The following is a 20,407-nucleotide window of genomic DNA, read 5'->3' as shown; positions in this document are numbered from 1 at the left end:
AAAGTGACATGTGGCATTCTTCTATTAAATTATGCAAATTGTTTTAGAGAAAATTGAAATAATTATGTGAAGATGCACCACTTTAAAATTTATTTTTAAAATATTATTAAGCTCAGTAATATGTGCATACAAAAGTAGTTATGTAAAATGCATAAAATATTATTGCAATACACATGTCAAAATATGTCAGATACCGTTCATTGTATTTTTAGAACTTGAGATGTGCTTTTTTTTTTTAACAAAAGTAATCTAAGTCTTTGATAATTTTTACCTTTTCAAAATCTAATCAATATAGGGACAGAAGTGATAGTACCACCAGTTGAACGTTTGTCTTGGGGTTCATCGCTGACACCCTGTGCTACCCTGTGCCATACAGTATGATCCCTGAGCTCACAGCGAGGACTAAGCACTCAGCACTGCTGGGTATGGCCCCAAACAAAGCAAAGATATAATAAATACAATTTTATGTTTCATATTCTAAAATCCCATGAGTGGTTTGCAATTCTTTTATAAGAGTAACAATACTCCAGCTTAAATGTTTGTATCTAATTTTCATGAAAATATTATAAATAAAGTACAAATTGCAAGTTTATCTAACTTAATTTCTATGGCTTTATGAAACATAGCCAAATGGCAGGTAACCTATTCTTATTATGAACTGCTTTTCAATTTGAGACTGAATGCGTCATTGCATAAGGTAAGCTTTCTGAAGTGGTACGATTCTTATGAACAATAAATTATCATGCCATCGTTGATCAATTACAAATGTGTCTGAGTATCAGCAAGCAATTGTCTCGTGCCTAAAACTGATCATTCTTATTACCTGACAAGTCACAATTTTACATGAGACCTAAGAACCAACTCTACAGATTGCTTGCACATGTTAGGTGATTGATAAGCATTTAATTATAAATCATATTTTAATTCAGTTACTCTGTTCAACCAAGTATAACTTATGAAATAAAGGTATAAAATATTCATTTCTGACAATAATTGAGTTTGTACTCCTACAAGGACTCACTGCTCACTGCAGTGGGTGACATCAAAAAAGATCGCTCACTAACATGACCATTGAATGAGCCTAATAAATAAATCCGGCATCATCAATATAAAAAGTCTACATCTGCAGTTTATTAATTTCTCATCCAAATATAGCGGAGACAAAACTGATTTAAATCTGACTTCAAGTTCTTTAGCAAGACAAATTTAAATGTACCTGGGACTAAATAATTGTTTAACAAAAAGTTAAAATGTACCTGGGACTAAATAATTGATTTTTCAACTGGTGTGTTTGTGTGTGTGTGTGTGTGTGTGTGTGTGAGAGAGAGAGAGAGAGAGAGAAAAGTTATCATTGTGTCATCATCAGTTTACATTTATTGACTTCCCAAGGATCTTTTGCATAGAAATCAACTGAGAAAAAAGTGATAGCAAATGTTTTGGAAGTTCTAGTCTTCTCCAGGATTATTTCATGTATTCATAAATAGCACCCAATCAAAACAGACTGCTATTTATTTTATAAACTAACCTACATTTCCCAAACTTCCCTATACATTTAAAATGCAACTTCTCTTTTTCTTTTTCTTTTTTTTTGGCTGCTGCTGCCTATGATAATATCTACCTTTTAAAGAGTCTCCAGGAGAGGAAATTCTAAGCTGAGAATCTTTTCAAAGCATATTGTGATGCTTCTCTTTTAGCAAACCTAAATGGCCTTTTTACTTTTCATTGTCTGCCATGGTTTTTAAGTGCTTTTTAAGTTTTCCTGACTTGCATCCTACACAGGAAGCTACAGTGAATGCAGAGTGTGCGGTTGCACGCAGGAAAGTCACACTCCTTAAAGGAGATTCTGAGGTTTCGAGTTTATTTGCTATTTATGAAATGCATATCAAAGGTGCTTATTGTGTAAAAGTCAAAGACGGATCTTTGGGTCAGGATTGGAGCGCAAACTTTTGATCTGGAATTTAGCTGCCTTCGCTTTCTGTCCCTCCTAATCATCCTAATGGATGCGGCTCTTCTAGTTCTGAGCTCAAACTTGGTTGCGCTCATCATACTTTTTCTGCCTGCTGGCACAGAAAGAGGCTGGTGTGACTGAGATATGTGCACCTATGTTTAAAAATGTGGAAAATCAGTTTACATATTAACAGAATACTATGGAAAAACACATTGTAAAAAATGTCAGATGCCTTTAGTATTGAAATCTTCCTTTAGAGAGACAGCGTCTTCCTGGTTCTGTTTACTACAATTCAAAGTTTCCAAAAATAAGAGTTATTTTTGAGCCTTGAGAAATAGTTCAGATGATAGGATTTGCAGACAACCTACCAGGGTTCCATCCTGGGTACCACATTCCTGTTCTAAGAGCTTACTCCCGGCTCTGATACAAGCATCACTCCTGATAGACTCTTTTACAAGTTATCATTCCTGATGATACTTGTAGAAGAGCCAGGAGTAAGCTATGATCACAGAGATGTGGCACCCAAACCCAAAACAAGAAACAAAAAATTATGATAACTTTTAGTCAAAAACATCTATCTACTTGTTTTTCACAAGCTGGTACAGAGTAGCAAAGAAATATTTCACTTAACTTACTTTCTCAGCTGCTGATGTATTAGTGTTATGATTCACTGCATTACTTCTGCTCAAAAGTATTTTCTGACACTCACTGGAAATTGTAACATATTCTGTACAGTCTTTTTGCTGTTCTAGAACCCTAGAAAAAATAGTTAACTGGGGCCTGAGAGTACAAACAGGTAGGTAGCTCATCTTATAAGTGACCAAAATGTGTCTGGTTCCTGGAACCCCATATGGTTCCTTGAGCTGAGTCAAGGAGTGATCTGGAGGCCTGAGCCAGAAGTAAGGCCTGATCAATACTGGGTGTAGCCCCAGTCTGACCTCAAAAGCAAAACCTTTACCAGTGATAAACATATGTTATAGGCAATAAATATAAGCTTTTGTTTTTAGAAGTCACAGAGGTAATTAAGTTTTTAGCCTAAGCTAATGAATAGTATTAGAACAGTAAAATATACCATATGGAGATTTTGACCTCAAATCTCTTTCTGATATGGAGAGGAAGTTAAATGCTGACTTTCATCAAATTTAATGTCATGTATATTATTCCTGGGATTTTGGTTGTGCAAATTCCATATAAGTAGATTTATTTTACAAATAGTCAACATATTATCATCTAACTTATAAATAAAAATGTTGGAATTATGTAGCAGGAACAATAGAATAGCAGCTAGGGCATGGGGCCTTGCATGCTGCTGACATACAGTCAAATCCCCTGGCACCGTAGGAGTGATTCTTGAGCACAGAGATAGACAGACAGACAGACACACAGACACATGCATACACATACATATATACACACTAGATAGATAGATAGATAGATAGATAGATAGATGATAGATAGATACATAGATAGATACATAGATAGATAGATACATAGATAGATACATAGATAAATACATAGATACATAGATAGAAATGATTGGGGGTGATATCTGGTAGTGTTCAGAGATTACTGTTGTCTCTGTGTTCAGAGACCACTCCTGGCAATACTTGGTGGATCATATGGGGTACCAGGAATTAATCTCAGGTCAGCTCTATGCAAACCAAGCACCTTACCTGCTATATCTCCACTTCCAAGGGCAGTCACTGTATCACTGTATCACTGTCACCTCGTTGCTCATCTATTTGCTTGAGCAGGCACCAGTAACATCTCCATTGTGAGAGTTGTTGTTACTGTTTTTGGCATATCAAATGTACCATGGGTAGCTTGCCAGGCTCTGCCGTGCAGGCGAGATACTCTCGGTAGCTTGCTGGAGTCTCCAGGAGGGATGGAGGAATCGAACCTGGGTAAGCCATGTGCAAGGCAAATGCCCCACCTGTTGTGGTGTCGCTCCAGCCCCCAAGGGCAATACTTTTCAAAAATGAAATCTATATGCATTCCCTTTGTTTTAGTGTGGAAAAAGAGATCAACTCAAAATATTCATAGCAAGAGTTGGCAGATATTTAAAGAGCATTTTATTATTCAAAGCATAACATTATTCCATCAATTTCATCTGCATAATGAAACCATTTTTCCTATTTCCTTCTATTCGACCATCATACTGGGAGTTTGGGATATAGCACACAGGGTTGAGAAATACCATACATGCGTAGGGCCTTGGTTTGTCCCCTGATAACTTAAATCATGTCACTTCAAACCCACCAGCACCAAAGATGGCCTTACTACACAGAAATAGTCCTGACGAAAAACCATCAATTCAGAGAACTTTTTAAAGAAATACTATGGCAAACCATGTCTCAAAAAGGTTTGAAAAGAAATACTGTTTTAAGTTTTCATATAAATATCATAACAAAATTATCACTCCATATGTAGAAGATCTAAATATCCAATATACTGCTCATATTTTTATGAATCAAAGGTTGTTTTTTTTTCCCTAACACCCTCCTTTCCCACCAAATACATTGACCTAGAGGTATTTAGAGAAGTTGATAATCAAATTTCATTGGGAAAGGGCGCCATTAGGGGATCTGAGTAATACCCAGCAGTGCTCAGGGCCTATTCCTAGATCTGTGCTCAGTAGTAGTTTACTGTGGTTCTCTGGGGATTATGTGTTGTACTAGGTGAGGATGAAAACAAACTCTATAATGACAGTACCAGCCTCAATTTCTAGTGAAATGTTGACTTCTATACTGCACTCAGCATATGCTCCTGTTTCTACTCTCACCAATGATTCTATTTTTGTTCTAATTTCTATAATTGGAGCACTTATCTTCATTACTTATCCTTCCTTTAACTCACAGTGCTGAATTAGCATCTGTAAAATATTCCCTGATTTGTGTAAAATCTTCAAGTCTAAGCTCTTATATTTCCATCCCTCTGCTATATACCATAACTAAGAGCTAAAATGTCCTTTTCCCCTTGAAAGTGAAGGTCACAGGAGTTCACACTACTTACTTTTTCCTACCCAATCCAGTGTACTTAGCCTTCACAAATGTAATATTTTCCATATTTTCTTTAAACATAGACAACTAAGTATAGAATTGGTATGCAATGTCATCAACATTGTTTTCTTCTAGATATTAATGAAAGATGCAACACCTGAGAAATATGTTTGAACTTATTCATGGATTTTTTTTTCTTAGTTATTAGGCCATATCTAATGATGCTCAGGGATTACTCCTGGTTCCGCACTCAGAAATCATTCCTGGCAGTGCTCAGGGTACCATATGGGATGCCCAGGGATCGAACTCAGGTCAACCACAAGCAAAGCAAGCGCCTTACCACTGCACTGTCATTTCAGGCCCCTTGCGAATGCTTCTGTTGGAATGGTTGCATGGATCCGCAAGAAAAACTGAAATGTGTGGCCTCTAAAAGTAAATTGCCAAGTTAGCCTTGCAGTTTTTCCTGAAGTCTCCCCCGAAATGAAAAGTGCATCTGGCCCTGGTTAGTCAGAGCCCGAGTCTCCAGGTCAGTTGTCATCAGGGATACCGTGACTCTTATCACTTGGATGGCCTCAGTGCAGACCCATTAAAGTGTTGCGAGCATTCACTAGAGAACAAAATTATAATACTTCGGAGGCTATATAATCTTCAAATGGAGCTTTGATAAATGAGACTCATATAGGGCTAAGAGAACCTCCCCTTATACATTTCACAGGGGGGTAATGAACTTGGATTCTGAGCTGACAGTTTGATTGCAACAGGGCACATGCTCTCTTGAAGGGCAAGTCGGCAGAGGACATTGGGCTAATCCCAGCAGGAGGCAAAAAGTCATGACTTGGTGATATCAGCGGCAGCCAAATAAAAAGGCAAATTGCTCAGGTTTATTAGTGCCATTGGATTTCTTTGTAGACTGTGAAATACCAGCAGCAAAGGTAGTTTGGTAGGGAGAGTAACAAGATTTCCTTTTTCCCAGGGGCTAATGAGACCTAAACACGGAGAACTGCTTTCTAAAGCCATTTGATTTGACAGTTCGCTCAGCACAAAGAAGTTACTCTGATTGTTTTCAAAATGAAGCCTATTTCAGTTCTTTAATTTCCTCTACGAGACCGAAACAGTTCTTTCCTATTAAGTTATTCCGTGCTTTGTAAATTAAGATGGAAGAAATAAGAACTTGTAAGGACAGGTTCAGAAAAGGCAACATTTGCCTTGGTTTCTTGAATGATTACAGGACTTATTAGCTAAACAGTGAAGTGCTGACTAAGATCACATGCACTGATTAGATGTGAGCTTTGCTGTATGTCAAGACACAGGTACCTAGTCTCACAACTTTAAGTACCCTCCTTGCTTTGTACATGGAAAAAAATCTAAGCACTAACCACTGCACATATGAGCATAATCTACTATATTATTTGTTACATTATTAACATGAATGATGGAATTGATAAGGATAGTTTATTCCCACATGCTTCTTTTTTAGTTTTTCATCAAATCACCGTGAGATACAGTTACAAAGCTTTCCTATTTGAGTTTCGTTCATATAATGATCGAAACCCCATCCCTCCACTAGTGCACATTTTCTACCACCAATGTCCCCGGCACCCCCGCACCCATCCCAACCCTCCAGCTGCCTCCATGGCAGACAATTTACCCCATTCTCTCTAATTTTCCCACGTGCTTCCTATGATTATTTTCTTCATATATCTAACATAAGTTACAGAAGCATATCATTAAAAATATCACTGTTTCACTGTTATCACTGTCATCTCATTGTTCGTTGATTTACTGGAGCAGGCACCAGTAACGTCTCTATTCCTCCCAGCCCTGAGATATTAGCAGCCTCTCTTTACTCATCTTTCCCAATGATTGGAGGCTCTTTCTGGGTCAGGAGAATGAGACCTATTGTTACTCTTCTTGGCATATCGAATATGCCACGACAGCTTGCCAGGTTGTACCCCTGTGGGCAGGATATTCTCGGTAGCTCGCCAGGCTCTCCGAGAAAAATATATATGAATACATATAAATACATAAAATATTATATATATTTCTCGAAGAGTCTGGCAAGCTATGGAGAATATCCTGCTCACAGGGGCACAGCCTGGCAAGCTATCCGTGGCGTATTCGATATGCCAAAACAGTAATGATATATATATATGTATATATATATACTTATATATATATATATGTATATATGTATGATTTGTTGCCTGCTCCATTAAATACGGTGTGGTAATTATGGAAAATGGGTAGGAAGTGTCTTATAATGTGTCCAGAAAAGTGGCCTGGAGCATGGTGGCAGTTGGGTAGTGGAGGTTGGCTGCCGGGGCTGGGTCCATTGGGGCGGGGAGGGTCTAACCTTCCCCCCTCTGGGACACCCTGAGTGAAAACAGCCAGGCGCAGAGTCCCATTAAAGGGAGTTGGGTTCATTAAAGATATATTTAGTAAAATTTGTAATTTAAAAGAAAATTATATATTTTAATATAAGTTTTATCAATGTATAATTTCTTAAAACAGTTACCATTATTAAGGAATACATTTTAAGTGTGTAATCTATTTAGCTAACACTACAAATGAATTGTGTTCTATGACTTTCTCTTTCTTCTTAATGTGATTATATTACCATTTGCTTAAAGTTGTGTATGTTAACATTAATATCTATGTAAGTGTGTTAATATATATGTAAGTGTATGTAGCTATATATGGTATTATTATTTATGCATTCATATGTACATGCATATATGTATACATTTGCATATATATGTAGATGTATGCTTATATAACTATATACATACACATATATTAAAATGTGCTTTTAGGGATTTTATCAGTCAAAAATAATAAGTTAAATTTGTAAAATTATTTAAATGTGACAAAATGAAATAAAACAATTTAGGAAATATTTTAAGATTTATTTCAAAAAAACTAAAAAAAATGTAGTGTTTTTCAGTTATCAAATATCTAAATAAGTGAAGAATGACACCAATATAATTAACCGGAATACTATTTAAGTTGCCAATAAAAATAATGTTCTTTTTCATGAGTGTTTGGGAAAGAACATCTGAAAGTTCAGATGGTGAGTAAGGGTGACTTTCCTCTAATTCAGGAAAATCAGGACAGAGCATTTTAATATGATCAAATTATAAAGAGCCCAGGGAACATTTTTGTTTGTAAATGATGACTATGATTAAAATTTCTGTAATTTAGACATTGTTCTTGATACTGACACCATAAGTATTGGCACAAACTCTAAAAATTACAATATCCCCTTAGGTAGTTTTATGGATAACAAAATTATTTTTTTTCTATTAGATGGTCCCAAATAGATGGGACCAAAGCTTGAATGAAATCAAAGGAAATTTCAATATGCCAAAAAGGGAAATGTAGAACTAATGTATTATTATGTTAAAGAAATTGGTGTGGGGGGGTAGGGGTTGGAGCAATAATACAGTGTGTAAATGCTTGTCTTGTATGCGGCTGACCTAATTTCAGCCTCAACATCCCCTACGCTCCCCAGAGCCCTCTAGAATTGGTTTTAGAATGCATAGATCAATCCCTGAGCACTACCAGGTATGGGCCAAAAAAAAAAATAAGTGAGATGAGCCAGCCTACCATGATTTTTTAAATATTTTTCCCTTACTATCTCATTGTGGTTCTTTTTGATTTTATCACAGCTAATATTATTGGTTTGGGTGTAAGGAGTCATGGTCAGGGACCATTTCTAGGGATGCTTAGGGGGTGACCTGTGACGCTGGCACCAAACCTATTCTGGCCCGTGAACATCAAAAATAACAGACCCAGTTTGATCTTACATTGTCTGTCTGGCTATGTGATTTAATTTTTGATCTCATATTATCTATTTAAAACCTTGTAGCATCTATTGGCCCTGTGGTTAATTTTCAATAATAGCATATGTCTGCTTATTGATGAGATATATAGAGTATATCTATTTTATAAATTATATATTAGATAACTATATTTTATAAGTTTGATCAATCAAATCCCATCCCCCATTACACACACACACAAACACACAAAAGCAAATCAAAACAAAACAAAACAACAACCTAAAATTATTTGAATGAATGAATGGCAGAGAAGTACTAAAGTACTTTTTGTCTTTGAGAAAAAACACTATAACACTGTAGCACTGTCATTCCTTTGTTCATCAATTTGCTCAAGTGGGCACCAGTAATGTCTTCATTGTGAGACTTGTAACTGTTTTGGGCATATAGAGTAATAAATCACTTAAAATAAAATGTTTCTAGCTTTTTGTTGTTATTTAAATTTGGGGGGAGTAGGTGGAGGCAGTGCACAAATACCTGCACTCATGGCTGACTCCTCTCTCTGCACTCAGGCATTGAGGATACTGGGGATCAAACCTAGGTCGCTCTTATGCCGCTCTTATGCAAGGCAGGCCCCCTACTTGCTGTATTTTCTCTGAAGCGCAGCACCACTGTCTTCTCAAATAACTACACATTTAAAAATTAGAGCTTAAGGCTAATTTGTTATATCTTACCAGTGATTCACAGATTCACATTTATATATTTAGTTGTGAAAGCTATCCCTACTCATATTCACTAACTTCTGTTTATTTTCTTTTTCTTCCCTTTGAATTTATATATATATATATATAAATGCATATATATGTATATATGTGTGTATATATATGTCTGTGTGTATTCTTTTTTATACTTTATGTTATCATCATTGAGAAAATTCATTGTCTGTTTTCTTTGCTGACCTAATGAATTTAGACTTCAACTTTCATGGGCAGAGAATATTTCTGCACAATAATATCTGTTAGTGGAATCATATTCTTTTTCAGGGGACCTCAATACATAAGCTGTACTCTGTATTATCTTCATGGCAGTATAGAATAGTGCTATAAACCTCATAATGACATGATTTGTGTTTCTTAAACTACTGAATAGATCTCATTGTATTATATAATTAAATGGCTTTATGTATTTATTTTTTCTTAGGAATGTATTGTTATGAGTATTTGCAAACATTTGCAATTTGAGTATTGTTCAAGTCCTAATTCCTCTGAAATGTGCACATTCAGAAAAATCTGCATGTAGATGCAGCCATTTGTGAATCTGGAAATAGGAAGATTATTGTGAATTATCTGGGTGGGCCAAGAATTTGGAGTGAAAAATATGGCGTTGATCTAAGCAATGACTGGGATGCTGGCTTTGAGGATATAGCAAGGAGTCAAACCCCAAAGGGAAAATAGAAACTATTAGAAGTTGTAAAAGCAAGGCCAACATTCCTGTCTCAACATCTCTAAAAGGTATCTTCCATACTTACAAACTGGCTAGTCAAACCACCATCAGGCTTCTGGGCTGCTGAAATATGAAGAGAGTAACTGGTGTTGTTTTAAATTACTAAGGTTTGCAATAATGTATTTCAATAATGTAAAAACAATGTAAGTATCTTTACACATTAATTTATTTAAATATAACTTGTATAAATCTTGCATTCAATTGTAGTATAGTCACAGAGTTTTGCAAGCATCGCCATAATCTAATTTTAGAACAATACTAACCCTCAAATAAAATCCCATGCTGATTTTTGAGGGCATATTTTTATTAAAAATAATACTTCATAATATAAGTGACTGTATTCTTATAATAACTGTTAGAATATTTCAGGTTATTTTTAGGTGTGAAGTGAAAATAAAGGGAAAGAGAGCTAAGGGTAGATAAAGACTCTAGGGAAATGTCCATAGATATGAATCACTAATTACAATTGTCCTCTGTCCAAAACACCCATTTTAAAAAGTGTAAATCCAGATTAATATTAAAATAGAGGGGCTGCAGAAATACCTTGCATGTGACCGACCTAGGTCCAATCCCTTCACCTCATCTAATACTCAGACTCTGCCAGGAATTATCTCTGAGCACAGAGACATGAGTAAACCTCGAGCACTGTCAGGTATGGTCCCCAAACCAGAAATGAATAAATGAATTAAAAAATATGAAAATTTTGATTATTTTGCCATTTTAGTAACAATATCAGGTGATTTTTAAAGCAATTTAAAATAAGGTAGGGAGTGGATAGAGAAATTAAAATTTCACTACAAAATGTGGTTCTGAATAAGGCTGACCTCAATTAATTAGTAGATTAACAACTTAGTTTTATTTTTTACCAGACATCTGGAAATTACTGTGAAAGGAGACTCATTTTTGGAAGAATTTAAGTGGTTTGACCATAAATATAAACTTTCAATTCAGAAAAACATATTTTTGCATAGTAATGATAAAGTTATTTGGGCAGACTTATTTTTTGATAAAAGTACTATGAGCTAATGAATCATTCATCTACAAATATTTATTCTTGAACCCATGAGATGAAACAAAAAGAAATCACTCAGACTACCGGATCCTTGGGGTTTTCCTATGTTTTTTCCAGAATATTGGCAAGAAGGCAATAACTTACCAAATGCTGAAATCATACCCTACAATTAAAACTTAGACCACTTATAAAATATGGTGGACGATACCTTGATGTCATTCAGCGTCATAGTCCTATTAGGAAATTTTGGTTGACATTAATTTGATTTTCCTTTATGTTGCCTTGTAATTCTAAGTTTCATTCTTTAAAAAAATTGTCAATGTGTGGATTAGATTATACTTTCTACCATCGGTCCTTAAAAATCTCAAAAAAGTCAATTTGGGTGAACAGCGGGCATGTCCCCATTCAGAACTCAAATTTACTTCAGGAAGTTGTTTTCAATCAGTTTCATCCATGCATGCGTGGTGATCAAGAATATTTTATGTACTCTGTAAACAGCAACAATAAATATGTAATTGTATGCAGAAATAGTGTTTGATTAAGTGTTCAAATATGCAAGAATGAAACATAGCTAAGACAGCACCCTCAGAACTTTAAATTGAAGAGTAATACTTTTCTATATTAAAAATCTTAAATAAATAAACAAAAAACACCTTATATCAAATTCGGCTGAGATTTTTAAATTGTGAGATCTTACAGTTTAAGGGCATGGTAGGTTTTTTTCTTTTTCTCCTGTACCCATTTTGTCCTTAGCATTTAACATGCTGTCCTATACCACATTGTGGTAACTGAATTTTCTTTTTTTTAAATTTAAATTTATTTATTTTTTAATTAGTGAGTCACAGTGAGGGTACAGTTACAGATTCACACGTTTTTGTGCTTGTTTTTCCCTCATGCAATGTTTGAGAGCCCATCCCTCCACCAGTGTCCATTAAAAAATATGGAACGCTTCACGAATTTGTGTGTCATCCTTGCACAGGGGCCATGTTAATCTTCTCTGTGTCATTCCAATTTTAGTATATGTGCTGCCGAAGCAAGCACTGGTAACTGAATTTTCACAAAAGTATATTTTGAAATGGCATGTTAAAAAGAGGTTAATTCTTTTTTATTGATAAGAATAAAAAAGATCTTATTTATCAAATGACAGAAAGCAGACTTGTAATATTTATACTTTATGGAGAATTATGTTGTACCAGGACCTATACATGACTGGAATATTTGTTCAATTCCTGTGATATATATTAAGCAACTTGATTCCTATTTGGCAAATAAAACTCAGAGAGGTAAAGTAGCTTTGTCAATATCACATAGATAGGTAAATTATTTTAATAGGCACTGTAGCACTGTCATCCTATTGTTCATCGATTTGCTTGAGCGGGCACCAGTAATGTCTCCATTGTGAGACTTGTTGCTACTGTGTTTGGCATATGGAATATGCCATGGGTAGCTTGCAAGGCTCTGCCATGCAGGCAGGATACTCTTGGTAGCTTCCCGGGCTCTCCAAGAGGGATGAAAGAATCAAACCTTGGTTGGCTGCATGCAAGGAAAATACCCTATCCACTGTGCTGTCACTCCAAATTATTGAATATATTAAATTATTCCTTCAGCGACTTCACATGCTCTTTTTGAAGGTGCTTTTTTGTAAGATGACTCTTTGCACCTCCACTGCCTTCTCACTTTCCTTTAGGATCTGTTGATCTCATTTGTTCATAACTAAAGCCAACAGTATTCACACATCTGAGACACTTCACTAGAATTGTTCACATAGATCTTATATTGATATTGCTGCAGAGACAGGCTAGGATGCTTATATAGTTTTTTTTCATATGGAGCTGAACAAAGGGAAGAAATATGAACCACTGCTGAGGGGCAAACACATTCTCTTAAGAGTGAACCCTTACGAGCTGCCATGAAGGAGACACAGTTGAGGACATTCATGATTTGGGCACTGAGACCAGAATGAGAAAGCTTCCACTGATCAGAGTGTGAAACAAGCCTTACATCATGGAGCAGATGTCGTGAATCTAGTCAGAAGGGGGACGGGCTGCTTTGAAGTGATTTCTGAAAGAAGAGCCATCAGGCTGTGATGACAGCCATGTGGCAATGAAAAAGGCACCAATGCCAAGACAAAGGTCAAAATAGGTGACAACAGCAGAAAAGCTATAAAAGAAGTAGATCCAGGGGTGGGAAAGAGGCGTTTAAGAGCAACCCTTTGACTGAGTTAATGAACATTTGGATAGAGTGAGAGGCACCGAGGTTAAGTTGGTTGATGGTCCCCCTGGTTTTCCCTCAAACAACTGACTGTCTTGCTCACTAACTGCTGCTCAGAGTTTCTCCAGGAGGCTTTGGGATTCTTTCCATGACATCTTCTCCCGCCCGTGTTTGAAGCAAGTCTAGAATCATGCGGAGAGTAGACAGCAAAGGTTGTTCTTTGGAGCTACCTGAGACACTGTGATGGATCGTTCCAGAACCTTCACAGCTTTGAGTTCACAAGTGCTAGCAAGACCCTCTGACTGTGTACTGTGTGTTCAGCCCACTTCTTCTCCCCCGCCTCTTTTTGATGGAGAAGTGAACCTGCTTCAGACCTCAAGGTCCAATTTATTGAGCTTGAGATGTCCCGGATGAGAGACAGCGCGGGAACGGAACTGAAACTTTGTCGCTGCATAAGTAAAATGCCCAAGGAAGGACAGAGGACACCCACACGGTCAGTTCCGCAGGGTGTGAGGGAACCCTGGATGGACCAAACAAAGATCTGCAGAGAGAAGAGTCTCAGCATTGAGAAGAAGAGCTGTGCATCCCTGTGAAGCATCTTGCTTTAGAAAACAGTAAAACAATTTTTCTTATTCTGAAATTTATCTTTGAAGACCCTTACTTTTCACAAGACTATGAAATTATTATCTTTTTTGAATTTTAATATGCACAGAGAGACATTCCTGCTAACAAACATGGTTACTATTGAATACTTTAGTTAAAAAAATCAAACAAACAAAAACAAGAAGGGGGCCAGAGTGATAGTGCACAGGGGACGCTCCACAGATGTGGGTTCGATCCTTGGCATCCCATATGCCGGGAGTGATTCCTGGGTGTAGAGCCAGGAGTAACCTCTGAGCACTGCCGGATGTGACCCCAAACACGGAATAAAACAAAATAAGAAATTGTTTACAAAAACAAACACAACAAGAAAGGGGCCTAGAGAGATAGTACAGCACGTAAGGCACATACAGTGAACTGAGGTTCCATCTCTACCACACTATGCAGCCCCGGAAGCAGAGCCAGGACTGACTCCTGCGAGTAGAGTCAGGAATAATCCTGAGCACACCTGAACACAGCAGGTGTAAGCTCCAGATGGACAAAAACAAAACAAAACAAAACAAAACAATCCCAGAATCCTGTATCTCTTTCATGTTTTTCATACGCTGTCCATTTTTTTAAGAGTCTGTTTTTTTCAAACCCAACAAATAAGTTTTGTTTATTTTACAAGCAGATTTCTGCATTATGTTTTTGTCACTTGACTACCTGAATATTTATCAGTTACTTCTGCTGTGCACGTTGGCTTCTTTGCTCTCTGCTGAAAGCTTAGAACAGACAAGGCAAAACAGAAGTCAGGAGTTCGTCCCTTTAGCAGCTCTTTTAAGATGTAGCATCACTTAAGTAAAGAGATTTTCTGTATTGCCCAGTTTATACATACTCGATGAGGTGTCCCGATTGCCTGGTTATGATATACTTGCTTCTTCTTTGATGGGAAAGTGATTATATTTTAGGGGCTCTCTACGCACAGATTTGTCAGCTTTGAGCTGTTTCTTATGTCCTCAGTTAGGTGATAATTGATGCCCAAGGGTAACTTGTACATTTAAATGAGAAGTTAGTGATTATTCACATCAGGTCATCACTAAACACAGGATGAGACGCCAGACACTATTTTTTTTCACCTTCATATCTCCTACTTATGTATTTACAGTCTGAATGCCATCATCAGGCATCTTTACTTTCAATTTAGCCCATTTATGCATTTTTGATTGTACATTTCATCAGTTAATCATATTGGCTTTGTGCCGAGTAAATAATACTCACGCACTTGTACGATGTTGAAGTTAGATTTAAGAGTGCAAAGCAGATGAGGCATCTATTTCTCATTAACAAATGGAATCACTGCTCATCTAGACACAAGTGCATAAAGTCCTTGCTCCCATGCAGAGGTTTCAGTAAAGTATACAAGATATTTAATATTGACAGGGAGGACTCATGTAAAGTGTGTTATTTTCTTGGGGGATAAGAGGCAATAGAGTGGGCAGCATACTTGCCTTGTACACAGAGACCCCAGTAGCCCATAAGGTCTTCCAAGTCCTGCCAATAGTGATCCCTGAGCACAGAACAAGAAATAAATCCTGAGCACAGCTACATGTAGCCTAAAACCATAACAGAAAGAATGAAAAGAAAAGAGTGATATGTCTTCTGTCTGGTAAAACAGGCAAATACTAGAATGAATGTGAACTGTATTCAGGGAAGCTTGCCCCTGATTTTTTTTGGATAGCCCTGGTTCTTGTCTATTTTTTCCTAAATAATCCTTTACTTTCTAAAATAGACTGGTTTGGATATTACATCCTGTTGTTACATCACCATGATTATTTATTTGGCTTCTCAATATCTTAGTAACATGTGACTGACTATGAACCTTTTATTAAGTAAGGCTGATATGTGAACTAAAGCATTAATCATAGAAGGAATATGCTTAACACTTTTAGGATTGCTATAAAAGACTTACTATAAATCATTCTGAAGAAATATGTGATTTATCATGGAAGATGCAAGTTAGTCTTAAGTTTTTTTTTAATATATCATGCATCATGTGTCATTAGCATGGTATAATAGAAAAACCCTGATTCACAATGCAAGAGTTTTGGCAATGTTTACAATGTTCTATGAATTCTTATGGCATAACAGGCTTTGGCTTCAATATTTTTAATTGTGTAGAGGATATTATTGAAATTTTATTTTTAAAATATTTTTAAGGTTCAAAGTGGTGTCAGTATATAAGAACTTAGGATCTGGTTTCTTGGCACGTGCTTTCAAAATATCCATGATCTAACAGTAGTTTGCTAATATAGATGTTAGCAGTGAGAAATTACACAGCTTTTGAGAACTTATATTGGCATTTGTTCTTGTTTCTAATGAAGGTGTAACTCAGACTTCTGTAATAAAAAATTTTCCATAGGTTTTATAGTCACTTTATTCTGTGTTCTTCATTTCCCAAATGGAAACTCGTTTCAGGACTGGAGTTATAGCATGGTGGGGATAGTGCTTGCCTTGCATGATACTGACCAGTGTTCAAAAATTGCCACTCCATATGATCCCTGCACACCATCAGTATTGATCCCAACACTCAGGGCCAGGGGCAAGTACCAAGTACAACCAAATAAGGCCTCAAAACAGACAAACAGCAAGCAAACAGATGTAGGGGAAAGGAGAGGAGGAATTGACTCCAGTCAGGTTGTTAAAATTTTTAAAATTTAAAAATAAATATCCCATTGATATTATACATTGCTGTGTGTTTTATAATTGTCGAATCATGGTGCTATCAATTTATTTTGAATAAAATTACTTTTTTCAGTGTAGATATAACAAGGAACTCTAAATTACCACTGTTTTCATTAAATTGACATATTTCTGTGAAATAACACAGATTAGTCATTGAAAAGGGCCAGATTCTAAATTGTCTTATGCTTTAAAAAAAAATGTTATGTGACTGAGAAGTTCCTTTCTGCACAAGTCACCTTTCTGTCATAATGTTTTGATACTTAGATCATTCATGTTTCTAATTGAACCAATATTGCCTTAAAATAGTTTTGTAAGGTTCTTGGGGCCAGAGAGATAGTACTGTGGGCTGGCTCTTATCTTGTAGGTGAATAACCTGGCTTCAATCCCTCTCATCCCACATAGATGTTAGAACTACATGGGGAAAAGAGCTGATAGTGAGCTCAGAATGCCACCAAGTGTAAACCAAACCAAAACAAAAATGTATCAACTATTTTTTTTAATTGAACATTTACTGTGATCTAAGCTTTGGTTATGTGGGGAAAAACTGTTCACTTCTGTTACACTGAACAATCTGTGAGTTTAGAAGGCAAGTGTTTTTTTTTTTTTTTAATTATTCTTTAATTCGTGAGTCACCATGGAGGTACGGATACAGATTTACACATTTTCAAGATTGTTTTCCCTGATACAATGTTCACAAATACATCCCTCCACCAGAGCCCATTCTCCACCGCCAATAAACCCAGCATCCCTCCACCCCCCAATCCCATCTTCCCCCACCCCACCCCATTCTGCATCTGTGGCAGGGCATTCCCTATAGATCTCTCTCTCTAATTGGGTGTTATGATTTGCAATAGTGGTATTGAGTGGCCATTGTGTTCAGTCTCTAGTCTACTTTCAGCACACATATCCCTTCCCGAGCGGGATCTCCAAACATATTTTACTTGGTGTTCCGATCTGAGCTGCCTTTTTCCCCAGCATTTGAGATCAGCTTCCAAGCCATGGAGCCAACATTCTGGTACTTATTTCTTCTATTCTTGGATATTAGTCTCCTACTCTTTTATTTCATATTCCACAGATGAGTGCTATCTTTCTATGTCTGTCTCTCCTTGTCAGTATTTCCTTGGTGAGTTTTATTCTTATCGATCTATGCAGAGATGATACAGCAGTGTTGAAGTCTCCAACTACTATTGTGCTGCTAGCAATGTCCTCCTTAAAATCTGTTAGGAGTTTTTTTAAGTTTTTAGCCAGTCACTCATTAGGTGCATATACGTTTAAGAGTATGATTTCTTCCTGTTGTATATATCCCTTGATAAATAGAAAGTGACCTTCGCTGTCCCTTCTAATCTTTTTAAACCTGAAATCTATGTTGTTGGATACTAGTATGGCCACCTCAGCTTTTTTGAGAGAGTTGTTTTCTTGCAGGATTGTTTTCCATCCTTTGATTTGAGTCTTTGTTTGCTCTGACTGCTATTCAGGTGTGTTTCTCATAGGTAGCAGAATGTTGGTTTTTGTTTCCGAATCCATTTTGCCACTCTGTGTCCTTTAATTGATGCATTTATGCTATTGACATTGAGAGAGATTATTGTCATGGGGCTTGGTGTCATCTTTCTGTGGGGTTTGTTATTCTTGTAGGGTTTTTCCTTGTCTTACAGAAGCCTCTTTAGTCCTTCTTTTAGCTTTGGTTTTGAGTCTATGAAGTTCCTGAGCTGTTCATCTATGAAGTAGTGTATGGTTCCTTCATGTTTGAGTGAGAGTTTAGCCGGATAAAGTATTCTTGGTGAAGCATTCATTTCGTTGAGTTTTTTCACTATGTCCCACCATTGTCTTCGGGCTCAGAGGGTTTCGTCTAATAGGTCTGCTGTAAATATAAGGGGTTCTCCTTTGTATGTGATTTCCTTCTTTGACCTTGCTGCTTTCAGAATTGTGTCTCTATTAACAGCATCCATCATTCTGACTATGATATGCCTTAGAGTCCTTTTATTCGGTCTCTTTTTGCTGGTACTCTTTGGGCTCCTTGGATCTGAATGCCTGCGTTCTCCAGCTCTGGTAATTTCCTAGCAATGATGTCTTTAACTGTGCTTTTTTCATTGGGGTTATTTCCCTGTGCTTCTGGTACTCCAATGATTCTTATTTTGTTCCTCTTGAAGTCATCCCCAAGGGTTCTGATTCGCTGTATAGCCATTTTGAGGTCTTCTGACATTATTTGTTGTTTTCTGTAAGCTTTCTGCAACTCATCTTCAAGTTCACTGATTCTGTCTTAGGCTGTAGTCATTCTACTGTTGAATGCACCTACTGAGATTTTTAATTCATCTACCGATTCCCTTATTTGTGTAACTTCTGTTCCTAAGCTTGATATTTCTGCTCTCATTTCTTCTTGCATTTTTTGGAGGACCATTCCAATGCTTCGTTCATATCCTTGCTTAATTTATTGGATGTCTGTTCGTGGTTGCTTGAAGTACGTCGAACCTCTTCAAGATTTCCTCTCTGAATTCTTTGTCTGAGAGGTTGTATATGTGGGTAACCCCTGTTGAGGCTGCTGGAATCTTTTCTTCATCTTCTCTTCGTGGAGGGGATTTTCGCTGTTTCTTCATATTGTTATGGAAGTATAGGTTGACACCTTGTAATTATCTATCCCTATTGTCTTTCGCTGTAGAAGGGATTCTGAACGAGCTAAATTTGTGATGATAACCTTGTTCCTATTCTAGGATATTTCTGTACTTTCAGACGCTCCTCCTATTTTTTTGTGCGGCCTCTCATGAAGACTTAAGTCTATGCTCTCTTAGGTAGGGTTTGTGCAGGTTGAAATAACTCAGGCGGGTAGGAGGCCACGCCCCCTTTAACCTACGCCCCCAGATATAGGCCCAGCCCACAGTAACGTTTTGGGATGTGGTGAGGGGTGCATTCACACCTGGCCCGGGAGAGGCGAGTCTTGGGCAGCAGGCAGGGAAGATGGGCGGGCAGGTCCAGTGGCTAGAGAAGCCGCGCGGACAGGCACGCGGCGCTGCTTACACACCTCAACTTTTTTTTTTTTTATACCCATAGCTGTCTCCTTATTTTTTCCCTTGATGACTAAAACAATACACAAAATTTCATGTTACCAAAACCTCAAGTACAGTCAGATTCAACATTTATGACCAAAGCTGTCATTTACCATATACTTATAAGTATTCATTTAAATTATCTGTAATTTAATTGTCAATGTGTGCATATGTTCTTTAAGTTGGCATCTCCGACACTTGCAGTAAAACTTTCTTTTGAAAATTTCTGTAACTTGACCTCATGTTTGCTGCTCGCAATGGCAGGTGTGGACTGCTCCCCACTGACACCTGTAGGGTTGGCAGTGTCCCTATCTTCTGCTCTGTCCCTCAACTGACCTGTGCTCTATCTAGAGCCTACATCACAGCTTGAGGTGCACTGTTCCATAAGAAAATTATACTGTGCTCACAGTTTGTTAGGTTTCCAGTCATACAGTGAAGACAGACATATAAAGAGTAAGTTCTAGCTAATCCCTCATCATCTTCCCACTATTCTAACTGTAAAGACTGAACCCTAGAACAGCAAAAACACTAGATAACCAATGAGGAAAACACCTAGAAGCCTAGAGCAAAGTAACACCACCAGAGACTCACTA

The 20,407-nt window shown here is 37.1% G+C and overlaps 1 protein-coding gene and 1 non-coding gene across 7 annotated transcripts in view; one reads left to right on the top strand and one right to left on the bottom strand.

Annotated features, from left to right (window-relative positions):
- CDH12 (cadherin 12) overlaps positions 1 to 20,407 on the top strand; it is a 1,011,811-nt gene that overhangs the window by 488,676 nt on the left and 502,728 nt on the right. The window lies entirely within an intron of this gene.
- LOC129401283 (U6 spliceosomal RNA) lies at positions 12,176 to 12,282 on the bottom strand. The gene has a single exon (XR_008628214.1). It is a non-coding gene; the product is annotated as a U6 spliceosomal RNA (small nuclear RNA).

Source organism: Sorex araneus, chromosome 1 (assembly GCF_027595985.1).
Source record: "Sorex araneus isolate mSorAra2 chromosome 1, mSorAra2.pri, whole genome shotgun sequence".
NCBI classification, from domain to species: Eukaryota; Metazoa; Chordata; class Mammalia; order Eulipotyphla; family Soricidae; genus Sorex; species Sorex araneus.
This window is presented reverse-complemented; position numbering and strand designations above follow the sequence as displayed.